This window comes from Vombatus ursinus, unplaced genomic scaffold (genome assembly GCF_900497805.2).
Source record: "Vombatus ursinus unplaced genomic scaffold, bare-nosed wombat genome assembly UNPS02010980.1, whole genome shotgun sequence".
NCBI classification, from domain to species: Eukaryota; Metazoa; Chordata; class Mammalia; order Diprotodontia; family Vombatidae; genus Vombatus; species Vombatus ursinus.
Genome location: NW_020950758.1, coordinates 2,144,101 through 2,168,021, shown reverse-complemented (window position 1 = coordinate 2,168,021; position 23,921 = coordinate 2,144,101).

Sequence of the window (23,921 nt, the reverse complement as noted above, 5' to 3'; positions counted from 1 at the left end):
TATGGAATCAGTTCATGCAGATTCAAATGTCACTTCTGATACTAATGACCTGGGTGACATGGGACAGTCACTTTCACTTCCTAGCATCTGTTTTGTCATCTCTCAAATGAAGGACTTGGACTGGATGTCCTCTGAGGTCTCCTTCATGTCAAGATTTATAATTTGATGATCCTAAGAAGTCGTCTGAGCATATCAATTCACTACTCAAAAGATTTGATGGCCCCTATTGCCTCTAGATAAAATGTAAACTCTTTTGCCTGATGGTTATGAATTTTTTTCCCCACAATCTGATTCCAAGTGCCATTTCTAAATATTTTCTACTACTCTTATTTGTGTAATGTAAATTCTAGCCCAAATGAACCAATTTAATTATTCTTTAAAGTTTTTCCCATTCCCCTCTTCCATGTAAGTCTTGGCTTGTCATCTCCTCTACCCTACATTCTCTTCTCATCTCCACCTGTTAGATTCCTTATCTTCAAACATTAGCTCACAAAAGCCATCCTCTATGAATTCTTATTTTCCCTCCTTCTCATATTTCCACCCTCCAGCTCCAAGTTGTTAGTGGTCTTCCTGTAATCAAATTGTTGTGTGTTTACTCCTTGGTCTATCTGTGTTATTGTCCTAATAGACTATCAACTGACATCAGAGACTGGACATCTTTTTTCTTTTGAATTAACTTGTGCAATGCTCAATGACTTTCATAGAGAAGATACTTAATAGAAGATTGCTGAATTTGATTAAAAGCTTTCCATACTTTAGTGGACCTCATAATCTAGGATTATGAAATCCACTCTATTGCTGTATTTTAAAATATGTATTTTATTGCAAATTTAATCACCAAAAATGAAAATATAGTTAAAAATAATAAAAACATAGATAAAACATAAAAGAAGAAATATGGTTTATTAAAAGTAAAATGCATATAATACTTTAAAAATAATAACATTTTATTCACCTTATATGTCCCCTTAGATCTCTTTCCTTGATATCTTATCAGAATTTTTGCTATCCTTACTATGTTCATGCATTAATAGACATAATGGTGTTGTAAACATTTACTTCTGTGTGCCTCTAATTTTGTTTGTTCAAAATAAGCCAACTACCAACAGCTAAACATTTAATAGCATTCCCCAAAGCAGACTAATTTGAGGAATGGCTGTGCTTCTAGCTACAGATGCTATAGCTGCAGTGGAAGATAAAGGAAAGAAGGAGAAAATTGAACAAATATTAACACTTCTGAAGTACCAGGCACTATTATAAGCATTTTGGGATATAAATGTAAGCAAAGAGACAGTCCCTGCCCTCAAATAGATGGTATTCTAATGGGGAAGATAACTCACAAAATAAGCTGAAAATCAAGGGAGGAGGGTAATGAAGTTACCTGACATGAGGACATCATTCTGAGTGAATCAGGAGGGGAATTAATGCTTACCTTATCCTCTCTGAAAATGAAAACTTCAAAGAACAATCTGGGAAGATGGCAGAGTAGGTCAGAAAATTTCAAGCTCTCAAGATTTTCCTTTGCAAAAAAGACATAAAATAGAGCCTCTGGCTGAACATAGAGCAGTTAAATAAGAGTTGGGGCAGAACAGAGGATTTCCTGGGACAATCAGAGAAGATATGAAGAAAAATCCCAAGATGAGATTTCCCTCCAGTGAAGAGTAAACATCTCCAGGCTTTGGACAGCTTAAACAATAATTGATAAGCCCTGGGGTTAGCTGGTTTGGGAGTTGGACATCTGACCTGGGGAAGATCTAGGGAACCTTTACTGACAAGGAATTCCAGACCTAGCTATACTGCCAAGAGCAGCCAGGCTAAGAAGGAATCAGCACATACCAGGTGTTGCAGAAGCATTGGGGTGGGCATGATGTTGGGTGTGGGCACTTACAGGAGGCTGGAGGTCTTGCTTTAAGTTCAGGGTAGAAGGGGAGAACTGAAGAAATGCAGGGGCCAGAGGCATCATCCTCCATACCCCAAAACTAGAGGTGATTATAAAAAACAAAAAAAAAAAACCTAAACTAGTGTAAAAAAAATTCACAGGCAAAGGAGAAAGAATCCAACCACAGAGAGGTATTATGGATATAAAGAAGAATGAAGTTCATCTTCGGAGGAGGATACTGAAGCAAAGAAACCCTCTTCAACCCCAAAAAGTAATGTCAAATGGTCATCTACCCAAACAGAATTCATTTAAGAACTTAAAACAAATAAAAATAAAATGAGAGGAGGAAAAACTAAAAAGAAAAATAAGAATAAGCCAAGAAAAAACAAGATTATGACAAGTAAGTCAACCAGTTAGAAAAGGATATCTAAAATTTTTAGGAAGAAAATGACTCCTTGAAAATAAGAATTGGGCAAGAGGAAGCCAGTGGAGATGAAGAAGATGAAGATGAAGAAATAAAAATAAGAGATAAAGAAATTATATATATATACACATATATGTATATATATATACATATATACACATATATATGTATATATATAAAGAATTTTTAAAAATGGAAGACAATGTGAAAGATAAAGAAAAAAACTCATCTGGAGAACAGATCAAGAAGAGAAAACATACGAATAATTGAACTACCTCAAAGCTATGGTCAAAAAAAGAACCTTGATACACCAACACAAGAAATAGTTTAAGAAAATTGTTCTGAAGCATTAGAACAAGAGGGGAAAGTAGAAATAGAAAAAAATCCAACAAACGCCACATGAAAGTGATCCTATGAAGAAAATTCACAGGAATATTATTGTAAAATTCTGAACCCCCCAGCTCAAGGAAGAAATATTAAAGTAACAAAAAAAAATTACATATGGCAGTACCACAATTAGAATCACACAAGACCTAGGAGTGGCAACACTAAAAGATCACAGATCTTGGAACAGCATATATCAAAGAGCAAAGAACTGGGCTTCTGGCTGAAAATTTCATACCCAGCAAAGCTAAGCTTAATTCTGAATGAAAAAAAAAATGGACATTTAATAAATTGTTAGACTTTCAGGACTTTGTTAAGAAACAAAACAAAAAACAATCTGAAGTCAATAGAAGATTTTATATACAAGAGCCAAGAGAAATATAAGGTACACATCGATGACCAATTACAAGGGACTCAATAGGGATAGAATGCTTACCTTTTATGTATGTAAAATGTAAATTTATGTCAAACATTGTTATTAGTAATTAGGTAGCTTATAAGAAAGATTGGGGTAGGGCTGAGTATGATATGATTTCAAATAATAAAACTGATCAAGAAGAGCTAAAAAGTAATTATCCCATAAAAATAAGGTGCAAGAGGAAGAACGAATACTGAGAAATTAGATGGGGCAGGGGGATTGTTAGTTCTGGAAACCTACTTTCATCATAGTGGGTTCAAGAGGGAAAAATACATATATGTCTAGAAGAATATAAAAGTCTTCTAAATTTAGAAAGAAATAAAATTCTGAGGGGGGAGAGGATAAAGGACAGATCTTTAGAGGAGAGGGTGAAGGAATAGGTCAAAAGGTGGATATAGAAAGGTGTTTAGATTTAGGGAGATGGGAAAGGGAAGGAAATGGCAGCTAGGTGGCATAGTAGATAAAGAACTGGCCCTGGAGTCAGAAAGACCTGAGTTCAAATCTGGCCTCAGATACGTACTAGCTGTGTAACCCTGGGCAAGTTGTTTAATCCTAATTGCTTCCCACCTCCCTAAATAAAATAAAAATGAAGATTTCATCAAGAATCTACCACAGGAAGAAGGGAATGGGTTTTAAAGAGAGATATACCAGGTTGAGAAGGCCATAGGGATGGCAGATGTTACAGGGTGATGAAGTCCCCCAGAGCTGAGGGAAGTTCCAGGATGACCTAAGAACAAAACTTTGGTTTTTAAATCCAAAAGCCAGGAACTGGAGCTGGATCTATGAATGAAGGTAGTATGTGTGAGTATAAAGGGAGGAGAATGAGAGAGAAAGGAGAGAGAGAGAGAGAGAGAGAGAGAGAGAGAGAGAGAGAGAGAGAGAGAAGAGGAAAAATTAGAGTTGAGGTTAATATTTTATCTTTTCTTTTCAATATGAATATAATCATTGCTTATTGATTTATTTGTTATTGAATTTGTCTTTTTTTTTTGTTTTTGGTGGCTTCCACCTTCTACAGAGAAAGAAAGAGAGACAAGGAGACAAGTACAGAAACAAAAACAGAGACACAGAGAGGGTGAGAGTCAGGGACAGATACAGAGAGAGTAAAACTATAAATATAGACATATACATGTAGACACACATACACACATATGCATCCATTGAGATTTACCTTATTTACTATCAATTAGGTGACTTGTCTGTAACATGTGTCAGAGGCCAGTACCTTCAACTCAGGTTTCCCTGACTACAAGTCTATACCTTTACACACCACACTGCTATTAGTAGTAGGCATAGTGATAGTCTTAGTAAAAGTAATTAATTATAATAATAATGGCAATACTCAAAACCTCTCAAATATTCCAAAGCATCTGTGCTCTTGGATCTTACACATGTTCCATACCTGTCCATTCTGTGTGTGTCTTCCCATAAATCTACCACAAGCAGCTCAACCAAAATTCTGGGGGTCTCCTCTACCTTCTCCTGATGTCACAAAGAGAACAGTACAGTACTCTAGCTGTATACCTACCTTCTGTCACCTTGGTTTTGACCAGTTCATTTTCTTTTTCTGTCGTATGGTGTCCCTCATGACATAATTTATTCCTATTCTTTAAATTTCTTCAGTGATTGATTTGATGTTGCATCTGCCTTGCACCCACCATGTGTTGGAACTCCTTTGCCTCCAACACCATCATTCATTGTCATTTCATAAGTAATAATTTCTTTTTTTTTGTTTTTTTGGGGTTTTTTTTGTTTTTTTGTTTTTTGTTTTTTGGTGAGGCAATTGGGGTTAAGTGACTTGCCCAGGGTCACACAGCTAGTAAGTGTCAAGTGTTTGGTCTGAGACCGGATTTGAACTCAGGTACTCCTGACTTCAAGGCCGGTGCTCTATCCACTGCTCCACCTAGCTGCCCCCAATAAGTAATAATTTCTGAGACTGCTATAATGCTTTAAAGCTTGCACAGTTCCTTACATACATCTTTACATATATACATACATCTTTACATATATACATACATTATGATAATGTCTTGGGGTGGGTACTATATTATTATCTCTATTTTATGGATAAGGAAATTGAAATCTGATAACTTGTCCATGATTGTATCTGTCTAATAAACAACAAAAGCAGGTTTGAGCTCAGTTCTCCTTGACTCCAACTCCAGCATTATGCCCATCATACCATTATGCCTCTTCATAGGGCTAAGGGATAAAAAAGAAATGTAAAACAATCCTAAAATTAATCACATTTTCTCTGTAGTTGAGGAGATATGACTAACAGAAACCAAGTTATACAAGTCATTATAGTAATAATAGTTATCATTTATACCAGTGCCTTATGATTTGCAAAATGCTTTAAAAAATATCCCATTTTTATAAGTGAGAAAGATGAAGCTTACCCAGGGTCATGCAACTTACAAGTGTCTGAGATTTAATATGAACCTAGGACTTACTGACTCCAGGCACAGCACTATCTACTGTGCCACTCAGCTATTAAAAGAGATCTAAGACAGTTAATTTAGAGCATTGGAACATGTCCAGAGTTTGATATCCAAAGGACCTCAACTTGAATCCCTGAGTCTCTTCAAGCTTGTTTCTTTATCTTTAAGTAAGGATCAGTGGCCTGTCAATGTACCATACCATTGACTTTATGACAAGCCCTTTTGCTCTTGGTCTTAGAGAGTGTTCTTTTCATTGGAAATCACTGTCCTGAGGCTGCTTCCATTCATATGGATGGCTTCTTTCTCCTGGCCCCAGATTTATGAAAAGGAGGGGAGCCATCACTGTCCTCCTTCCTGCTTCACTTCTTTAAATTACTGTGGCTCCTGCTTATGTATGTCAGCAACTCTACTCACTTGGACTTCTTTCTGACTAACTTGTGCTCTCTCAACTCCCCTGAAATGCTCTTATGAAGGGAGTCAATGACCTCACTTAATTCACTACCAAATGGCACCTTCAAACATAAATTTCTCCTGTTGTCAACAGCCAGCAGAATGATTCTCTTTTCTAAAGCTTTCTAAAGCCTTTCCTAACGGGGTTTCTGAAACAAGATCTCCTTGTTTGACAAGTAATTTCCTCAGCATTAAGATGCTTTCCTCTGCATTTCTGCATTCCTCCTACTGAATAGTAACGCTAACTCCTACATATATAACAAATACTGAACATGATCTCATTTGATCCTGACAGCAATCCCTGGGGGGAAAGGGAGGAGGATCAGGAGGCAGAGTCGATATACCAGGTCTGTCTTTATCCTTCTAGCTGCTAGAGCTTCCCTTCAGCGATTGCTTTGTGAATATGTTGTCTTAGTAGAGACTAACCATTCTGATAGGATTTCAGCTCTTTGAAAACTAGGACTGTTTATTTTTGGTCTTTTTATCTTCAGTGCCTACCACACCATGGGGCACGTAGTAAATTCATAGTGATTGCTTTTTGATTGATTGAATGATGGTTTCAGGAACACCTGAGTTCAGGTGCTGTCTCTGATCCATAATTGACTGGACTAGTCACTTTTTTCATCAGGGCTCCAGATACATTCTAAAACTATAACTTTTAGGCAAGTCATGCACCCACGTTGGCAGAGGGCATCTTCATTGCAGGAGTGCCCTGGGATGAAACTCCAATTGATAAATAGTCAAAGGATATGAACAAAAGAATCACACAGAGGTGGAGCCAAGATGGCAGAGTGAAAGCAGTGACTTGCTTGAGTTTTCCCCTAAACCCCTCCAAATACCTGTAAAAAATGGCTCTAAACAAATTCTTGAGCAGCAGAACCCACAAAAAGACAGAATGAAATAAATTTCCAGCCCAAGACAGCCTGGATGGTTCATTGGAAAGATCTATTGCACTGGGCTGGGATAGAAACCCAGTTCAGTGTGGGACATGCAAACAAAAACCAGGCCTCAGCAAAACTGGAGTATGCCTCAAGGGACTGAATCAGAGACAGCTGTGGCAGTTTCCAGACTTCTCAACCTACAAATGCCAAAGACAATTTAGAAGGTCAGTAGAAAAGGTCTGTGACCTTGGTGAGAGAGAAGCTTGGTACCAAGCCCAGTCCCAGCATAGCACCAGGGTAATGGCTGCTTCTGGAGCCCTCAACCCACAGACAGAGAGGGATTCAAGTGATTAATCAGAGGGGGATTGCAGGGATTTCTTTGATGATGCTTAGGCAGCAATCTTTTGCTTTGCTCCTGCTAGGATCTGGGTCACAGTTCTGGGTGGTAGAACTGGGGTGAGGAGGAGTGCTGGCATGGTAGAACTTGTAGTGGCAGTGGAAAGGGAATCCTCCTCACAGTTCCAAGGCAGAAAAGAGTGCTTGTGGTCACTCATAGACAAGAGCACAGACCAGTAAAGAGTAAACATCTCACCTTTGATCATACCACCTTGGAACAACTGAAAATTTGCAGGTCCCTAGAAGTATCTCTGAAAACAGCTTTGCAAAACCCCCAAAACATGGGACAGTACATTCTACACACTGGAAGCAAACCCCTATCTTAACAAAGAGTTTAAAAGTTAAATGATTGTCTGGGAACATGAGCAAACTGCATAAAAAATCAGACCATAGAATCTTTCTCTGATGACAGAGAAGATCAAAATATATAACCAGAAGAAGACAACAAAGTCAAAGCTTCTATATCCAAAGCCTACAAGAAAAATATGAATCAGTCCCAGGCCATGAAAAGGATCAAAAATAATTTTGAGAGGTAAGTGAGAAAAGCAGAGGGAAAACTAAGAAGTGAAATGAGAGTGATCTAAGAAAATCATGAAAAACCAATCAGCAGCTTGTTAAAGGAGACCCCAAAAAATACTAAAGAAAATAACACCTTAAAAATAGCCCTACTCAAACAGCAAAAAAGGTCCAAAAAGCCAATGAGGAGAAGAATGCCCTAAAAAGCAAAATTGGCCAAATGGAAAAAGAAATCTAAATCTCAGTAAAGAAAATAATTCCTTAAAAATTAGAATGGAACAAATAGAAGCTAACAACTTAATGAGAAATCAAGAAACTATAAAACAAAATCAAAAGAATGCAAAATAGAAGACAATGCGAAATGTCTCACTGGGAAAACAACTGACCTGGAAAATAGATCAAGGAGAGAAAATTTTTAAATTATTGGACTGTCTTAAAGTCATGATCAAAAAAAGAGCTAGACAACATTTTCAGGAAATTATCAAGGAAAACTTCCCTGATATTCTAGAACCAGAGGGTAAAATAGAAATTGAAAGAATCTACCAATCACCTCCTGAAAGAAATCCCCAAAGGAAAACTCCTAGGAATATTGTAGCCAAATTCCAGAGTTCCCAGGTCAAGGAGAAAATATTGCAAGCAGCCAGAAAGAAATAATTAAAATATTATGGAAACACAATCAGGAAAACACAAGATTTAGAAGTTTCTACATTAAGTGACCAGAGGGCTTGGGATATAATATTCTGGAGGTCAAAGGAGATAGGAGATAGGATTACAGCCAAGAATCACCTACCCAGCAAAACTGAGTATAATCCGTCAGGGGAAAAATGGATATTAAGTGAAACTGAGGACTTTCAAGCATTCTTGATGAAAATGCCAGAGCTGAATAGAAAATCTGACTTTCAAATTCAAGACTCAAGAGAAGCATAAAGAGGTAAACAGGAAAGATAAATAAAAAGGGACTTATTAAGATTGAAATATTTACATTCCTACATGGAAAGATGATATTTGTAACTCATGAGACACTTGTCAGTATTAGGGTAGTTAGAGAAAAAAATATATGTATAGATAGATAGATAGATAGATAGATAGATAGATAGATAGATAGATAGATGGATGGATGGATAGATAGAGGGCACAGGGTGAGTTGGAGAAAAGGGCTGATACCTGGAGAATAAAATTAAAGGGTGAGAGAGGATTATGCTGGGAGAAGGAGAAAGGGAGAGGTAGAAGGGCATAAATTATCTCACATAAAACAGATAAGAAAAGGCTTTTACAGTGGAAAGGAAGTGGAGGAAGGTGAGAAGGAATGAGTGAATCTTATTCTCATTGGATTTGGCTTAAGGAGCGAATAACATACACACTCAATTGAGTATGGAAATCTATCTTACCCTACAATAAAACATGGGAGAAAGGGATAAAAGAATGGGGGGATGATAGAGGACAGGGGAGATTAGGTTAGGGAGTAATCAGAAGCAAACACTTCTGAGGAGGGACAGGGTCAAAGGAGAGAATACAATAAATGAGTGTGGGATGGGATGAAGGGAAATATAGTTAGTTTTTCACAACATGAGTACTATGGAAGTGTTTTGCATGACTACACAAGTATAACCTGTATTGAGTTGCTTGCCTTCTCAATGAGGGTGGGTGGGGAGGGAAGAAGGGAGAAAAGTTCGGGACCCAAAGTTTTAAAAACAAATGTTAAAAATTGTTTTTACATGCAACTGGGAAATAAGATATACAGGCAATGGCATATAGAAATCTTTGCTTCCCTACAGGAAAATAGAAGAGGAAAAGGATAAGAGAAGGAGGGGGATAGAAAGGAGGACAGATTAGGGGAAGGGATATTCAGAGTGCACATCATCTTGGGTTGGGTGGAGGGATGAGATGGGAAGATAATTTGGAGCTCAAAATCTTATGGAAGTGAATTTTGAAAACTAAAATAAGTAAATTAATAAAAAAAACAAAAAGAAAAAAAGAAAAAAAGAAAAAAGAAAAAGATATGAACAAGCAGATGAAGGTTTCTTCACATGAGGAAATTAAAGTTATCTATAGTAATGTGAAAAATGTTCTAAGTCACTATTTATTAGAGAAATACAAATTAAAACAACTCTGAAGTACCACCTCACACCTATCAGATTGGCTAATAAGACAAAAAAGAAAAATAATAAATGTTAGAGAAGATGTGGAAAAATTGGAACACTAAGGCATTGTTGGTGGAGTTATGAAGTAATCCAACCATTCTGGAGAACAATTTGGAACTGTCCAAAGGGCTATAAGACTGTGTATACCTTTTGATCCAGCAATCTCACTGCTAAGTCTATATCCCAAAGAGAGCATAAAAATGTGAAAAGGACCCACATGGAAAATAATATTTATAGCAGCTCTTTTTGTGGTGGCAAATAATTGGAAACTGAGGGGATGTCCATAAATTGGGGCATGGCTGAACAAGTTGTGGTATATGAAGATAATGGAATACTACTGTTTTATAAGAAATGATGGGGAGATAGATTTTGGAAAATCAAGCAAAACTTGGAAAGACTTACAAGTACTGATGCTAAGTGGGTTGCTGAGTGATGTGAGCAGAACCAGGAGAACATTGTACACAATAACAGCAACACTGTTTGATGATTAACTATGATAGGCAAAGTTCTTCTCAGCAATGCAATGATTTAAGACAACTCCAAGAGACTCATGGTGGAAAATTCTGTCCACATCCAGAGAAAGAACTATGGAGTCAAAATGCAGATCGAAGCTTGATATTTATTTCTTTATTCTTTCTTTCTCATGTTTTTCCTTTTTGTTCTGATTCTTCTTTCACAACATGATTAATGATGTGGAAATATGTTTAACATGATTGTACATGTATAACCCATATCAGATTGCACAATGTCTTGAGGAAGAGGGAAGGGGAAAGAGGGAGAAAAAAATTATTACCCAAAATCTTACCAAAGTGAATGTTGCAAATTATCTTTGCATGTAATGGAAAAGAATACAATTAAGTGGGAAAATAGATGTAATTATAAAAGATAATAAAGGAAACTACATCTTGCAAAAAAGGTACCATAGAAAATGAAGCAATAATAATACTAAACATATATTCATCAAGTGGTATAGTATTCAACCAAAAAATAATCAAGAAAGAAACTAAGGATGTAAATAGAACATTAGAAAAGATAGATAGGACATACCTTTGCAGAAAACTGAATGGAAATAGAAAGGAATACACCTTGTTCTCAGCAGGATATGGCACCTATGTCTTGTCCTATGGAGATGAAATCAAGCAGAGCTGCAGTTGGAAAGTGAAGAGTGACCTAAAAAGCCAGATTCTTGAACTTTTGTTCTTCCAGATGAATTTTGTTCTTAATTTTTTTTGTTTTTATGTTTTTCTAGCTTTATAAGATATATTTTTGGTAGTTTGATTGGTATTGAACAGAATTGGTAAATTAATTCAGATAGCATTGTCATTTTTATCATATTAGCTCAGCCTACCCATGAGTAACTGATGTTTTTCCAATTATTTAGATCTAAAAAAAATGTTTTGTAATTGTCTTCATATAATTCCTGGGCTTATCTTGGTAAGTAGATTCCCAAACATTTTATATTGTCTATAGTTATTTTAAATATAATTTCTCCTTTTATGTCTTGCTGCTGGGCTTTATTAGGAATATATAGAAATTACAATGATTCATGTGGGTTTATTTTATATCCTGAAACTTAAAGTTGTTAAATATTTCAAGTACTTTTTTTAGTTGATTTTCTAAGATTTTCTAACTATACCATCATATCATCTGCAAAGAGTAATAGCTTTGTTTCTTCATACTACTCTAAATCCTTCAATTTGTTTTCTTCTCTTATTGCTAAACCTAACATTTCTATTACAATATTGAACAACAGTGTTGAAAATAAACATCTTTGTTTCACCCCAATCTTATTGGAAATGCTTCTAGGTTACCCCTATTACATATAATGCTTGCTGATGGTTTTAGATAGATTCTACCTATTATCTTAAGGAAGACTCCATTTATTTCTATACTCTCTAGTGTTTTTTTTTTTTTAATAGGAATGGATGTTGTTTTTTGTCAAATGCTTTTTTTTTGCATCTATTGAGATAATCATATGATTTCTGTTAGTTTTGTTGTTGATATGGTGAATTATGCTGATTGTTTTCCTAATATTGAACCATCCCTGTATTCCTGGTATAAATCTTACCTAGTCATAGTGTATTATCCTCAAGATAAGTTTGCGTAATCTCTTTGCTAATATTTTTTAAATCAAATTAACCAAAAGTTTACATATTTTATTGTTTTTTAATAACACCAGCTCTCAGTTTTGTTTATTAGTTCAATAGTTTTCTTAATTTCAATTTTATTCATCTCTTCTTTGATTTTCAAAATTTCTAATTTGGTATTTAATTGGAGATATTTAATTTGTTCTTCTAGCTTTTTTTTTTTTACTTGAATGCCCAATTCATTTATCTCCTCTTTCTCTCTTTTATTCATGTAACCATCTAGAAATATAAAATTTCCCCTAAGACCTGCTTTGGCTGCATCCCATAAGTTTTGGCATGTTGCCTTCTTATTGTCATTCTATTGGATGAAGTTATTTATTACTATAATTAATTCAATTTAGGATTAGATTATTTTGTTTCCAATTAACTTTAATTTATCTTTTCATGATGTTTTATCACATATGATTTTTATTGCATCATGATCTGAAAAGGACATATTTAATATTTCTGACTTTCTGCATTGGATTGAAAGATTTTTATGCCCTAATGCATTGTTAATTTTTGTGTAGGTGCCATGTACCACTGAGAAAAATGGTATATTCCTTTCTATCACCATCCAGTTTTCTCCAAAGTTCTACAATATCTAACTTTTCTAAAATTCTATTCACCTTCTTAATTTCTTTCCTGTTTATTTTTAGTTAGATTTATCTAATTCTGAGAGTGGGTGCTTGAGGTCTCCTACTAATATAGTTTTGTTGTCTATTTCTTCCTGTACCTCACTTAACTTGGATGCTAAGAATTTGGATGCTATACCATTTGGTGCATATATGTTTAGTATTGATATTACTTCATTGCCTATGGTAACTTTTAGCAGAATGTACTTTTCTTCCCTTGATCTTTTAATTAGTTCTGTCTTTGCTTTTGCTTTGTCTGAGATTAGGATTGCTAACCCTATTTTTTTTTAACTTCAGCTGAATCACAATAAATTCTGCTTCAGCCCTTTACCTTTATTCTGTTTCTCTCTGATTCAAGTTCGCTTTTCATAAACAACATATTGTAAGATTCTGCTTCCCCTCCTCCACTCTGCTATTCCTTTTCCATTTTATGGGAGAGTTCATCCCATTCACCTTTACAATTATGGTTACTGTTTCTTTCCCTTCATCTTATTCTTCCTCCCCTCTATCCTCTCTCTCCTTTCACCCTTTCCCTCCTCACCAGTGTTTTGCTTCTGCCTACCACCTCACCTGATTTGCCCTCCCTTTTGTCAGTCCCCACCCCACTCATTTACTTGATTTCCCATTCTACTTCCCTGTCAGGTAAGATAGATTTCTATATGCAACTGATTTTATATATCATTACCTCTTTGAGTCAATACTGATGAGAGTAAGGTTCAAGCAATGGTCATTGTCTACCCTCCTGTCATCCTCTCCACTATAATTGTTTTTTTTTTTTATGTCTCTTCATGTGAAATAATTTATCATTATATCTCTCTCTTCCTTCTGAACTCACTGTACTCCTCTTTCTCATTCCTTTTTTTTATGCCATTCCCTCAAATTCACCTTATACCCATACCCTCTATGAATATTCCTTCTGGATATACTATTAATGGTATAATTTTTAAGAATTACAAGTATCATCTTCCCATGTAGGGATATAAATAGTTTAGCTCTATTGAATCCCTTATGTTTTCTTTTACCTTTTTACCTGTTTATGCTTCTCTTGGGTCTTGATTTTGGAGGTGAAATTTTTGGTTTAAATCTGGTCTTCTTATGAAAGCTTAAAATCATTTACTTTTATTGAATGACCATTTTTCTCATGATACATTATCTTTTATTTTGCCAGGTAAGTGATTTTTGGTTGTAGCCCTACCTCCTTTGCCTTCTGGAATGCCATTTTCTATGACCTCTGATCTTTTAATGTTGCAGCTGTTAAATCCTGTGTAATTTTGTTTGTGGCTCCCTGATATTTGAGTTGTTTATTTTCATCTGCTTGCAGTATTTTTTTTTTCCTTGATCTGAAATTTTTGAAATTTTGTTATAATGTTCGTTGGAGTTTTTATTTTGGGATTTATATTCTGAGATGATTTGTGGAATCTTTCAATGACTATTTTGCCCTCTGGTTCCAGGACATCACAGCAGTTTTCCTTGATAATTTCATGAAAGATGATGTCCAGGTCCTCCTTTTGATTATGGCTTTCAGGTAGTCCAATGATGCTGATATCGTCTCTCCTGGATCTACTTTCCAGGTCAGTTGTGTTTTTTTTTTTTCTTGCTGAGGTATTTCACATTTTGTTCCATTTTTTCATTCTTTTGATTTTTTTTATCGATACTTGATGTCTCACAGAGTCATTAGCTTCCACTTGCCCATTTTTCTCTTTTAAGGTGTTGTTTACTTCAGTTAGCTTTTGTACTTTCTTTTCCATTTGATCAATTGTTCTCTTTATGGAGTTGCTTTCTTCAGTGGATTTTTTCGTATCTTCTTTTTGTCTAATTCTACTTTTTAAGCAGTTTTCCAAGCTGTTAACTTTTTTCACCCACAGTTCTCTTGCATCACTGTCATTTCTTTTCCCAATTTTTCTTCTACTTCTCTTTAGCATGTGGAGGTCTGGCCACTGGAAGATGCCTGTTTGCTCAGGGACACACTGAAGTACATGGTAGTTCTTGGAGTTGGAGTCTGCCTGTTCCCCTGTCTATGCTAAGGCATGTGGTGGTGAGGGGAATATGGTAGAGGGGTCCTAGTGTTGGTGTTTGCCTGCTCCATAACACTGCTCAGGATCTCCCACTGGTTTTCCAAGATGAGACTTTCTGCTGGCTTGCTCAGATGCTTTCTCTTCTGAACTGTGCTCCCCTTTTACCTGAGTAAAATGACTTTTCTTGCTGATCCTCCAAGTCTCCTGGGCTAAAAGAATGTTCCACCCTGTCTTTTCACTGGCTCTACTGTTTCAGGATTTATTCTGGGAGGCTCTTTTATGGTTGTTTGGTGGTGAATATGGGAGAGCTACAGTAATTTGCTGGTTACTCCATCGTCTTGGCTCCTAGAACATCCCCATACTATTCTTGTTGAGAAGATAGAAGCTTGTGCTTAAACAATCCAATCGATGGATTCAAAACTCAAAGGGTGGCTGGAATAGAAAAGTATATGTTAATGGTTGAAGTATCTACATGACTAGAAGTCACCAATGGAGTTCACCAAGGATCTCTATGTGGCCCTGAACTGTTTATATTTTAATTAATAACTTTGATAGTAGCACAGATTATATATTTATCAAATAGTCCAAAGATGGAAAACTGGGAGGTGTTACTAAAACAACTTATGATAGAGTCAGAATCTAAAAGGATATTGATAAGGTAGTTAAGGAGGGTAGAGTCAGGATGGTGGAGTGAAGGTTAAGAGTTGATAAACTGCCTCCAAATCTGTCCTACAAAATTACCATAGAATGTGCCAAATCAATTTCTAAACAGAAAATCCAACAAAATATCAGATTGAGTCATTATTGCAGCCTAGACCAACCTAGTAAAATGAAAAATAGATCTGCAGATGATGAAGTGGAGATTGGCTGGGAGCATAGCAAACTGGCTGTTGGTCTTGGAGATGGCAGCTACAGCAACAGCAGCCGGGGTATCAGATGTATCCAATGCAATGAGATTGTAGGATTATTGATTGCCTGATCAGAAAGAGATTACAGGACAATTCCTGTATTAGCACTAGGCAAAAAATCCATTGGCATTTAGAAACTCCATACAATTCCAGGTTGCAATTTCATAGAGAAGCATTCACACTCATAGCCAACAAAAGAAATAGGAGCTCTTCCCAGGTAGGGACCACAGTACAGAGCAGGAAGGCAGTGACCAGACCTTTCCCTGATCACACCACCTTAGAAATACCAAAAACCTATGTTCCCACCCCATATCAAGCCACAGAAGTTTAAACCAGCTATATCCCTAGATGTGAGAAGAGACCAACTATAATGGAAAATTCAAAGGCAAGAAATAGGCTGGAAAAATAAGAAGTGATGGGAAAACCTAATCATAAGAAGCTTCTACAGTGACAAGGAAGTTCAAAACAGAAATTTAGAAGACAATGACTTGAAAACATCTACAAGTAGGGCCTCAATGATGTAGACTGGACAAAAGCCAAACAAAAATTAATAGACAAGCTAAAGAAAAATATTTATAAAAGAACAAAAACATGTTTTAAAAATCAAATAAAAGCAATAGAGGAAAAATTTGGAAAGGAAATGAGAGGTATACAATAAAATTATAAAAAGAAAATTAACAACTTGTAAAAGAAACACAAAAATATTAAAGAAAATAACTCCTTAAAAATAAGAATTGGTCAAATAGTAAAGAAAGTACAAAATCTCACAGAAGAAAATAAAAGGGGCAGCTAGATGGAGCAGTGGATAGAGCACTGGCCCTGGAGTCAGGAGGACCTGAGTTCAAGTCCAGTCTCAGACACTTGACACTTATGAGCTGTGTGACCCTGGGCAAGTTATTTAACCCTAGTTACCTCACCCCCCCAAAAAAAAACCCTTAAAAGTTAGTATTGATCAAGTGGAGGCTAATGATGAGATTACAAAAACAAACACTCAAAACAAAGTCAAATGACTGAAAAAAAAAAAAAAACACAAACAGAATGCAAATTATCTCACCAGAAAAATAAATGACCTGGAAAAGATTGAGGAGAGGTAACTTAAGAATTATTAGACCACCCTAAATCCATGACACAAAAGAGAGGCTAGATATAAAATAAAAAAATAAATAAAGTGAAAATTGCCCAGATAACTTAGAACTAAAGGGCAAAGTACAAATTGAAAGAATCCATCAATCACCTCTTGAAAGAGATCCCGAAATGAAAACTCTAGCAATATTATATCCAAATTCCAGAGCTTCTATGTGAAGGTAGAAAAAAAAAGAATGGAAGCTCACAGAAAAAAAAATAAAAAAAGTAAATACCATGGAGCCAAAGTCAGGGTGACATAATTTTTAGAAGCTACCATTATAAAGGAAGATATTATGGAGGGCAAAGGAACTGGAATTACAACCAGGAATTTTGTACCAAACAAAAATTGGCATATTCCTCCAAGGGGAAAATGAATATTTGATGAAATAGAAGACTTTCATGCATTTTTGTAAAAATATCTGAGCTAAATAGAAAATGTGACATTTAAATAGGACTCCAAAAAAAGCATAAAAAGATAAACATTAGGGAGAAATCAAAAAGACATTAAAAATGTTAAACTGTTTAAATTTCCAAATGGGAAAATGATATAAGTAATACCTAAGAAATTTATAACACCAGGGAAGTTAGAAAGAGTTTACTTAGATGACATGGTTATGAGTCTATTATGTTGGGATGATCATATAAGAAAAATGGAATGAGGGAAAAAGGCATGCAATGGGAAAAGGGAGAAGGGAGAAGAAGAATGGGGAAAACTATCTCACATAAAAGAGATATACAAGGAAGAATTTTTACAATAAAAGGAAAATGTGGAGGCATCAGGCAATGCTTGACTCTCACTCTCATCTGGACTGGTTCAAACAGGGTGCAAATCACAAATACATACAGTAGGGTATACAAATTGATCTTTTCCAACAGGCAAGGAGGAAGGAAGTGAGGCTAAGAGAAAAGGAGTGCTAAGCAGAAGTGTATATTAAGGGAAGCAGTGAGAAGAAGCAAAACAGACTTATTAGAAGGGAACAGGGTCAAAAAAGAGAAGGATAAATAGAGAAGACTATGATGGAGAGAAATATACAGTTGGCAATCACAATTGTGAATGTGATTGGCATGAACTCACTCATAAAACAGAAGATGGCAGAAAGGATTAGAAACTGGAATTGAAAAACAATATATTGTTTACAAAAAACACTTGAAACAGAAAGGGACACATAGAACTACAAGAGGAACTGGAACAGAATCTACTATGCTTCAGCTGAAGTAAAAAAAAACCCAATTAACAATTGTGATCTCAGACAAAGCAAGAGCAAAAATATACCTAATTAAAAGATAATCAGGGAAGCTACATTTTGCTAAAAGTAACATATAAAATGAAGAATCATGAAGAATGAAAAATCAATGCTAACTGTATATGCAACAAATGATAGCATCCAAATTTTTGAAGGAAAAATTAAATGAATTATACTACATAAAAAATATAATGAAACGATACTAACAGGAGACATCAATTTACCCCTCTCAGATTCAAATCTAACCATAAAATTATGTAAGGAGATGAATAGAATTTTATAAAAGTTATATATGATAGCTCTTTGAAAAATATTGAATGTGAATAGAAAGGAATATACACTTTCTCAATTGAACATAGCATCTTCTCTAAATTTGACCAAATATTGGAGTATAAAAACCTCAACAAATGTGGAAAAGTAGAAATAATAAATTCACTCTTTGGAAATCATAACACAATAAAAATTTCATTCAATAAAGGACCTTCAAAGCATAAATTAGAAATAAGTTGGAAACTAAATCTAACCCTGAAGGATCAGTTTGTCAAAGAACAAATCATAGAAACAATGAATAATTTCATTGAAGATAGTTACAACAATGAAGTTTTCTTGGATTAGGTGAAAGCAATACTTAAGGAAAATTTGTATCTCTAAACATTTACATCAATTTAAAAAAAAAGAGAAAGAATAGATCAAAACACAGATCCTGCAACCAAAAAAAAAAAAAAGAAAGAAAATCCCTAATAAAACCCTCAAATATTCTGATAATCAAAAAAGAGATTGATAAAAGATAAAGTTAAAAAATACTTTGAACCAATAAATAAACTAAGATCTGGGTTTATGAGAAAAAAGAAAGAAAGATAAACCATTAACTAATTTGATTTTTTTTAATGGAAAGGAGAAAATCAAATTGCCAGACTCAAAAATTAAAAGAGTGTAAAACCAATGAAGATGAAATTAAAGCAGTTATTAGTAACTATTTTGACCAACTATATGGTAATATAACTGACAATCTAAATGAAATGGATAAATTTTTAAAAAGGCAAACTGTCCATATTAACAGAGGAAGATATAGAATACTTATACAACCTCATATTAAGAGAAGAAAATGAACATGCCATGAATGAGCTGCCTAAATGGGAGGGGGTGGGGACAGAACCAAATGACTTTGAAAGCAAATTCTAGCAAACATTTAAGAAAATAATTAATTTCAATATTGCACAAATTGTTTGGGAGAATAGGTAAAGAAAGATTCCTACAAAATCCCTTCTTTGACACAAATATGGTGATACTTAAATCAGAGAATGAATCAGAGCAACAAAACTGTATACCACTTTCCCTAATGAATATTGATGATTTTTTTTTAAATCAAATACTAGCAAGAAGATTACAGCAATATATGACATACATTCTGACCAGGTGGATTTATGCCAGGAATTAAGGGCCGGTTCATTATTAGGAAAACTATATCCATAATTAAACATATTTTGTTCATAATTTAAAAAATGGCATGATTATATCAATAGAAACATAAAAGCTTTTGACAAAATACAATACCTATTCCTATTAAAAACACTAGAAAGCACATAAATAAAAGTATAAGAATAAATTGAGCTGTGCCTGAAATAATAAATAGTATCTACCTAAAAGTAAGAGGAAGCATTATCTGTAATGATGATAAATTAGAAGTTTGTCCAATAATATAAAGGGATGAAGCAATGATTGCAATTATCACAATTATTATTCAATATTGTACTAGAAATGGTAGCTCTAGCAATAAGATAAGAAAAATAAATTGAAGGAATAATCATAGGTAACAAATAAACAAAATTATTACCTTTTTCAGATATGGTGAATTACTTAGAGAATCCTAGAGAATCAACTAAAAATTAGCTGAAACAATTAACAATTTTAGGAAAGTTGCAGGATATAAAGTTCAGCCACATAAATCTTCAGCATTTTTACATATTGTTAGCAAAATTCAAAGGGAAGATGAAGGGAAATTCCATTTAAAATAACTGATGACAGTGTAAAAAATTTGAGAATATACCTGCCAAGATACACACAGGAACCATATGAACCAACTGCAAAAACTTTTCACATTAGTAAAAACATATCTAAAAAAAAGAATATTAATCGCTCTTAATTAGAATGATCCAATGTAGTACAAAATGATAATTTTAGTTAAATCAGTTTACTTATTTGATGCCACAATAATCAATCTACCAAATTATTATTTTACAAAGCTAGAGAAAATAATAAAATTAATCTGGAAGATCAAAAAATCAAGAATATAGAGGAAATCCATTAAAAAAAGCAGAAGAAAGGTAGCCTAGCAATAATAGATTTTAAACTATATTACAAAGTGGTAATCATTAAACAGTTTAGTGCTGGATTAAAAATTAATTGGTGATCAGTGGAACAGATTAGGTACATAATATACAGAAATAAATGACTTCAATAACCTAGTGTTATGATAAACCCAAAGATTCCAGCTATTAGGGGAAGCACTTATTATTTGGGAAAAACTGCTGAGAAAACTGGAAGGCAGTCTGGCAAAAACCAGGCACTAACTAGCATTTCATATCATATACCAAGATAAGCTCAAAATGGGCACGTTATTTAGATATAATAAGAAATTGTCATGAAAAAACTACCTGAGATATGTAGATATGTATGTATAGATAGATAGCTAGATATAGATATGTAGATATAGAAATATGGATAGATATCAGCATATACATACATATATACATACATCCATATATATATGCATATGTGTGTGTATTTCATGACCGAATAAGAGATAAAGATGATAAGAGGAAGTAAAAGGATAATTCTGATTACATGAAATTTAAAAGTTTTCATGTTAACAAAACAAATGGAACTGGAATTATAAGGAAAGCAGAAAACTGGGAAAATGGCAATATTGCATTATAATGATAATCAACTATGAAAGATTTAACTACTTTAATCAACAAAGTGATCCACAGAAATTCCATAGAACTGATGATGAAAAATGTGGTTTCTGTTAGTTTTGGTGTTGATATGATCAGCTGTGTTGATAGTTTTCCTAATATTGAACCAGCCCTGCATTCCTGGTATAAATCCTACCTGGTAATAGTGTATTATTCTTGTGATAAGTTGCTTTAATCTATTTGCTAATATTTTATTTAAAATTTTTGCATCTATATTCATTAGAGAAATTGGTCTATAATTTTCTTTCTCTGTTTTGACTCTTTCTGGTTTAGGTATCAGCACCATATTTGTATCACAAAAAGAATTTGGTAAGACTCCTTTTTCATCTATTTTACCAATATATAAAGATATATAAAGGCTGATACTGTAAGCAAATTGGGAGAGCAAGGAATAGTTTACCTAACATATCTATGGAAAACAGAACTAATGACAAAACAGGAAATAGAGAACATTACAAAAAGCAAGATAAATAACTTTGATTCCATTAAATTGAAAAGTTTTTGCACAAACAAAGCCAATGCAACTAAGATTAGAAGGAAGGTAGAAAATTGGAAAAGAATTTTTACAACCAGTCTCTCTTTATAACCAGGCCCTCATTTATAAAATATATAGAGAATTAAGTTGAATTTATAAGAATACAAGTCGTTCCCCAATTGATCATTGGTCAAAGGATATGAACAGGCAGTTCTCAGATGAAGAAATTAAAGTCATGTGTAGTCATATGAAAAAAATTCTCTAAATCACTATTGATTAGAGAAATGCAAATCAAAACAACTCTGAACTACCACATCAGACCTATCAGAATAGCCAACATGATAAAACAGTAAAATGATAAATGTTGGAGATGTGGGAAAATTGGAACACTAATGCATTGTTGGTGGAGTTGTGAAATTACCCAACCATTTTGGAGAGCAATTTGGAACTATGGACAAAGGGGTATCAAAATGTGCATACCCTTTGACCCAGCAATAGCACTTCTAGGGCTATATCCAAAATAAATTATACAAGTGGGAAAAGGACCCACATGTACAAAAATATTCATAGCAGCTCTTTTTGTGGTGGCAAAGAACTGGAAATTGAGAGGATGCCCAGCAATTGGGGAATAGCTTGAGCAAGTTGTGGTATATGAATGTAATGGAATACTATTGTGCTATAAGAAATGAAGAACAGGCTGATTTGAGAAAAACCTGGGAAGACTTGCGTGCTCTCATGCTGAGTGAAGTGAGCAGAACCAAGAGAACATTGTACACAATAACATCCACATTGTGCGACAACTAATATTGATAAACAACCCTTCCCAGCAATACAAGTATCTAAGACATCTCCAAAGGTCTCGTGATGGAAAATGCTATCCACGTCCAAAGAAAGAACTGTGGAATTTGAATGCAGATTGAAGCATACTATTTGCTATTTTTTTCTCTTCTGTTGAGTTTTGTTTCCTCTTTCTGGTGGTTCCTCCTCTTGGTTCTAATTCTTATTTACAACATCACTAATGTGAAAATATGTTTAATAGGAATATATATGTATAGCCTATATCAGATAGTGTGCCATCTTGGGGAGGGTGGTGGGGAGGAAGGAGGAGAAGAATTTTAAACTCAAAAGCTTATGGAAGTGATTGTTGATAAATCAAAATAAATTAAGAAAAAAAAAAGAAAACCTCTCTTCAAATCATATCTCTTCATATCTCTGGATTTAGGAAAGGTTACTCCCCTGACATGACATACATGAAAAAGTTATTCTAAGATTTTTTTACCTTTATTTATTATTCTTCTTTTTCCTATGTTACTGCTGTCTCATCACCTGAGAAAGAGACATGAAAATTCCCCTTTTCTTCTAATGATCAGGTGACTTTATGGTGATTATTTTTTAATTAATTTTTAGTTTTCAACATTCACTTCCACAAGATTTTGAATTCAAAATTTCTCCACATCTTGTCCCTCCTCTCACCCCAAGAGGGCTTGCATTCTGAATACTCCTTCCCCTAATCTGACTTCCCTTCTCTCTCTCCCCCTTCTCTTACCCCCTTCCCCTTCAACTTTCCTGTCGGGTAGGATAGATTTCTATACACCATTCCTTGGATATCTTATTTCCCAGTTGCATGTGAAAACAATTTTTTTTAACTTTTGTTTTTAAAACTTTGAATTTCAAATTTTCTCCCTTTCTCCCTCCCCACCTACCCTCATTGAAAAGGCAAGCAACTCAATACAGTGTATACATGTGTAGTCAGTCAAAACACTTTCATAGTAGTCATGTTGTGAAAAATTAGGTATATTTCCCTTCATCCTATGCCACACCCCCATTTATTTTATTCTTTCTTTTCACCCTGTCCCTCCTTAGAAGTGTTTGCTTCTGATTACCCCCTTCCCCCAATCTGTCCTCTCTTCTATCATCCTCTGCTCTCTTGCCCCCCTTCCCTCCCTATTTTCTTGTAGGGTAAGATGGATTTCCATACCTAATTGAGTGTGTATACTCTTCCCTCCCTAAGCCAAATCCAATAAGAATAAGATTCACTCATTCCCTCTCATTTTCCCCAACTTCCCCTTCACTGTAAAAGCCTTTTTCTTGTCTGTTTTATGTGAGACAATTTACCCTATTCTACTTCTCCCCTTCTCCTTCTCCCAGTATAATCCTCTCTCACCCTTTAATTTTATTCTCTAGATATCACCCCTTCATCTTCAACTCAATGTGTGCCCTTTCTCTCTCTCTCTGTCTCTCTGTCTCTCTGTCTCTCTGTCTCTCTCTCTCTCTCTCTCTCTCTCTCTCTATATATATATATATATGTTTATATATCTACATATCTATACATACATATAATTTTCCCCTCTAACTACTTTAACACTGACAGAGGACTCATGAGTTACGAATATCATCTTTCCATGCATAATGTAAAGAGTTCAACCTTAATAAGTCTTTTATGATTTCTCTTTCCTGTTTACCTCTTCATCTTTCACTTCAGTCTTGTATT